The following is a 6,183-nucleotide window of genomic DNA, read 5'->3' as shown; positions in this document are numbered from 1 at the left end:
AGCAACAACACTAGAGAGAAGTGTTGCATGCATAACATTCCAAAGGTTCAGGATCGGGATCGAGTTGAATTCCTTTCTTGTTGAGAGGAAGTGTTGAAAATAGCAACAAGAAATGATAAAAATATCATTTAGAATATTCCAATTTTGATTTGTCCTTGAATTAAAATTAAGATTTAAAATTCGAATTTAGTCTCACCAGCTGCTTGAAAAATAATTAATTAATTCATCTTGAGTTAATTAGTTGGAGAAATTCAAGCTAGAAGTCTTTGTGAAGTCATGCAACAGTTATCCCTTAAATTGAGGAAGTTATCCCTTAATTAAGGAGATAAGGATGAGTTGTAATTAGTTAGCTCAGTTAACTGAGTTAAGTCCAGTTAAATTAGTTCCAAAGAGTTTGAGGAACTAATTGTGAGTTCAGTTAGTTAATGCATGCATGCATGCAACTAGTGTACTCTAGATAACTGAGGACTCTCTCATAAATAACTCATGCATGTCAGTTTAGACAAAGACCTAATTGAGATTAAAGATAGAGACATTGTACTATCAGTTGCATGATTTTTCCTATAAAGGAAACTCATCCATGTAGAAGGAACAAGGTTCCTTGAGGATTGCATAGTTTTACATGGTGTGAGATCAGTGTGAATGATCAATGTTACACTTAGTAACAGTAGGATCACCTAGGAGAAACAGTGCAAGGAAATAGGAGGCTTGGAGGGAAAAGGAGAAGGTTTGTGAGAAGCCTTGTTTGCCTGTGAGCATCCAGGAGGATTGTACTAAGAGCTGGATAGCTGTGAGAGCTAAGGCTTTGTATAATTCTGATGTATTTCCACCTTGTATGATAATACAGATAGTGGGGTTTTTAGCTGAGGCTTTCCCCTGAGTATTTTCTGTGTTTCATGTGCATTGATTCTTCTTCTTCTGGTTATATTTGATTCAACTCGATCTTTAAGCTTCCACAAGTTTGATAGTGGAAGTATATTATATTATTTTGCTTTGGTATATTGCATTATTGAGTTAATCTACAGTCAGATTTTCTACATAGATCTCAGAGGTAGATTTGTGGAGAATTTGCACGAAATTCTATAGTTTAACCTCTGGATTCCCTTGGTTGTTTATGGATTGGTTTATCCCATTAGATCCCACATTCATGCTTGGAATATGGAACGGGGGAGGTTGGATGAAAGAAATATTTGGTTCAACCCAATCTATGGTTGGGTGGTACATGGAAGTCCCTGACTTGGTTGGTTTTGCATATGTCAATAAGAGCTAAGTTACTCTCGTATTTCATGAGTAAATGTACATTTTAGTATATGTCTTTAATGGATGTTCTATCATTGTTATTTATCTGGTTATATGTCGATTATAAGCATGGTTTTATGACAGACCAAAGTTATGAGTCTTATCATGTTTGATTGATAAATGAATGGTTAATGAATGTATGACCTAATAGACTTTATTGCGGATGTTTGGAGAGGGTATTAGTCCTTCTTGGTAAACCTCAGATAAGTTTCATATCTCTATGTTCAGATATGCATTGATGATCTGTAGATCTCATGTTCTCAATGTATTTGAGAGAATGACTATCATGGTTAGACTGGGATAGGTCAAGTTCTTAATTAAGCTTTATGTTAAAGGCTTTGTCTATGTGTTATTTATCATTTCAAGGAGTTTCATTAAGTTCTAGGTAGATTTATGGAGGCGTTGAAAAAGTGGCTCAGATATCAAGGTCGTTGGCACAGAGCTGAGTGAAAAATATTGCAGTTGTTGGGAAGCGGGATTGTGGGAACAATTCGAGGGTTATAGTCACTTGGAGGCCTTGTCATGGGAGAGAATAAGGGTCTCTTTCACTGAAAAAGAAAGTTAACTCAGGGGTTGAGCACTTGGAGTGGTTGGTTAGCTCCTGGTGGTCCTGTAGCACCTGAGGGAAGTCAGTAAGAGCTTGGTTTGTTGACTCTATTTCCTTAAGGTTATATAGGAGGTTGAGTCATGGCATAGTATCCCTCAGCTCATTTTTACCCCGGCAGGCCGATTAAAGTGGGTAGATATGGGAGGAGGTGGTTACAGAGTACACCATGAAATTTAGGAATATGGCTATAATGTTGGGTATCTCTCCAAAAAACCTAGGTGTACTCCATAATTATTTATGGGGTCTGCACCGCCATCTGTGTGAGCAATTGATGTTGTTCAAGCCCAAATCGGTGGACAAGGCTTGTGTACAAGCATAATACCTGCAAAAACATAGGCCTGAAAAGAGTGCAATCAAGTGGATCGAAGCAGAAGGAGAAATAGGGAGATTATAAGGAAAGGAAAAAGAAGAAAAAAGGGGGAAGATAAAAAGGTAGAGGCCATAACACACTAGTGCAAAGATCCTAGAAATCACTGCAACATTGATGGCCATACAAAGGAGAAGTGTTTGAAGTTGCATCAAGAACTAAACTTGAAGAATAGGAAGAAAGATAATAATAAGAAGAATCTCATGGCTACGGATTCGAGCAACGAAGTTGAAAGCAACTCGGAAATGGATGAGAATTTCGTCTACACGTAAGTGCAGAAGGAGGTGAATATGAGTAGCCTTGAGCAACATGAAGAGAAAGAAATGATGAAACTATTCCATATAAAGATACACGTCAAGAAGACAAAGATTGATGCTCTATTTGACTGAGGATCGCAGGCGAATCTCATTGTAGCAGAGCTGGTCAAGAAATTAGGGCTGGATGTTTGTGATTATCCAAACCCATATGCAATGGGATGGGTAAATAAGGATGCAGAGCTAAAGGTAACAAAACAATGTAAAATTAGATTTCCTACCAGTGTTGATTTAATTAATGAAGTAGATCTAGATGTGGTTCCCTTGATGTATGTGGATTCGTGTTTGGGAGTCCATACATGTATATGCGAGATGCAATATTCATGAGGAGAGCCAATCAATACCAACTCATTAAAGATGAAAAAACATTCATAATCAATGCACACAAAGGAAAGTAAAAAATTTCACTGGTAAGTGCCAACCAAGCCAAGAAATTGAACAGTTCCAGCAAGAAGTATTTTTTATTATCTTTAAGAGAAAGTCATTCTGAAGAGGAATCAATAAGAGGAAAGGCATCCCTGGAGGGGTGTACTAAGAAACAAAAACAACAATTGGAGGAGTTGTTACTAGTATACAAGGATGTGTTCTGAGAGCCTAAACGGTTAGCACCTAAGAGAGAAGTGGAGCATGAGATCTGGCTATTGCTAGACTCCTCATTGCCAAATATTGGGTTTTATAGATAGTCTATTATAGAAGCAAGTGAGGTGAAGAAACAGTTGCAGGGGTTGTTGGAAATGAGTGTCATTTGAATGAGTGCATCGCCATGTGAGTCACCAATCATCATTGTGCCAAAGAAGGATGGGACTTGGCAGATGTGTATAGATTACAAGGCGTTGAACAAAATCACGCAACAAAACGTACTTATATGCCCATAAGTTGTCTTTAACCAACCATCCTAGACATTGGTTAATGGCAATTTAGTGGTACACATTGTGTTGTTTATTGAGTATCTTTAATAATTTTATTATCTTCACAATGCATTGAAAAGGCGAAGAAGTGGCAACAAAGTGAATTGAGAGATAATAATAATAATTTTTCTATTTGGATAGTCATTACCACAACATTATTATGTCATTGCGCTGTGTATATGATCAATATTTTCCTCCATTATCCTCCATTATAGAGGAAAATTGACATATATGTCACTGGGCAGTGACATAATAATGTTGTAGTAGCCATAGTGATTATTATGGCATGGTCAATTCACCCCAAGCTGAGGGAATCTATAAGCCACTGATAAAACAGTCTTTGCAAACTAAAGCTTAAGGAATTTGATAGCAGGCAAAGATTCTAGCTCCAACATTAGCACAGTGACATATATGATAAAGCTTAAGGAATTTGATAGCAGGCAAAGATTCTAGCTCCAACATTAGCACAGTGACATATATGATAAATATTTTCCTCCGTTATAAAGGAAAATCGATATATATGTCACTGCCCAGTGACAAAATAATGTTGTGGTAGCCATAGTGATTATTATGGCATGGTCAATTCACCCCAAGCTGAGGGAATCTATAAGACAGTGATAAAACAATCTTTGCAAACTAAAGCTTAAGGAATTTGATAGCAGAAGGAATTTGATAGTAGGCAAAGGTTCCAGCTCCAAGGTCTGAATAAAGACTGCCATGTGAGCCAACAATGACTACTCACGGTCATCAATATCTAGAGACTCAAGACCAACAAAGGCATGGGTTGAGTCATCCACAATATTTCCTACATTTTCCTGGAAAATGTGACAATTGCAATCAGATTAGCAGGTAATACTGGGGATCATAGCTCTGTAGGCATAGGGCATGAAGTGTAAAACTCTGGAATCATAACCTATTGGTATAATCCTGGGTTTTTGCCACCAGAACTAGCTTTGGCCTTGACTGTCATGGTAGAAAGTTAATAAAACTATTGTCTGATATGGCAATAAAACATCCTAATATGCCCATAAGTTGTCATTAACCATCCTGGACATTGGTTAATGGCAATTTCTTGGTAATATTGTGTTGTTTATCACATATCTTTAATAATTTTATTATCTTCGTACAATGCATTGAAAAGACAAAGCAGAATTGGCAGCCAAGTGCATTGAGAGATCTGAAGTGGAATAGGCATCATCTTGGCGAGATGGAAGCTATAATGCAGAGCCCAGGCTTGGACTGATGAGTGGACAAAATACTTCCAAATAATTGATTCAGTTTGGATGTGATCAATGTGATCTGGAGTTGTTACAACGTTCTAATCTTGACTGTTTATATCATGGTAATCTCTGGAGCACATGTGTGCGTATTGTTGATATCAATTTCAGATTATTATACAACATTCCATCTCATTTTAACCTTGAATTTAGAAACCCAAGGAAATAGGAGACAACGTGGCAAATGTTTGGAAGCTGACTAGGAAATAGGAGGGCCTGATTTTAATATTAATTTTAAGATATGTTGTTGCAGTGGAGTATTTCTCTGGTCACGTGGTGGGCTGGCCTCAATATTCTCGTACACATTGCACTTCAATTTGATACCAATTCTTTTTTTCGGGCACACAGCTTATATACCATTATTAAATGGTCCATGCGTGCAAGCTACGGTGGCTCAGTCCGTATATGACGACTTGGACGACTTCTGAGCGGAAGCGCAGTTACTTCCTGAAAAATGTGAGGAAGTAACTGCGCTTCCGCTCAGAAGTCGTCCAAGTCGTCATATACGGACTGAGCCACCGTAGCTTGCACGCATGGACCATTTAATAATGGTATATAAGCTGTGTGCCCGAAAGAAAGAATTGGTATCAAATTGAAGAGCAATGTGTACGAGAATATTGAGGCCAGCCCACCAATTGTCTCCTACTTCCTTAGGTTTCTAGATTCCATTTTATTTAAGATTTGAAGCCCAAATTCTAGAGTTAGATTTAGGACCAAATCTAATGTTAGATTTAGGAACAATTTAGGAACCCATGTTAGCAACTGCTAATTGCATTAAACACAGGTGCACTTAAACACTTGAAATAGATTTTGAGATGAAAGAATTATCAGTCCAATGCCAGTGCAAGCTTTAAAAAAATTACTGTAACTAGGCAAGCTTTAAAAAATAAAAAATATACTGAAGTTACAGTTAAAAAAAATAATACGGCTACAAAGAGTTGTTACAGCTAATAAGAGAATACAGAAGTTACATTGAGTGGTAGAATGTGGGAAGTCCTGACCTTTCTGTGCGATAACTTCCGCTGCGTCATATTCCAAACCATTAAACGTCATGAGGCCGATCCTTGCCGAATGCTCTCTCTCTTCCCATGGTGGTGATGGCGGAGGTGATGTTGATGTTTGGTAGTGATGGCGAAGGTGATGTTGATGTCTGTTCGTGAAGATCAATTGACACATCAGTGCCTGCATGGCTTCCATGCGTGACCTTACATGCTGGGATGCCCACAAAAGTATGACAATTCGCTAATATCGATACTCGTGAATTGCTTGTGAAAATAAATAAAAGATTATTGGATGATTTGAATAAATGATCAGCAATTTAGATGTCTTCGAGCTAATCGATGTGTCCATATGTCTTCCAAAAAGATCAATATGATTGAAATGATACATCTGAGTAGTTAAATATTTTCAC

Source organism: Pinus tabuliformis, chromosome X, assembly GCF_031772625.1.
Source record: "Pinus tabuliformis cultivar Carrire ecotype Pingquan chromosome X, CPIR1, whole genome shotgun sequence".
Classification (NCBI taxonomy): domain Eukaryota; kingdom Viridiplantae; phylum Streptophyta; class Pinopsida; order Pinales; family Pinaceae; genus Pinus; species Pinus tabuliformis.
The sequence above is the reverse complement of the archived record's forward strand: the minus strand, read 5'-3'. Positions refer to the sequence as shown.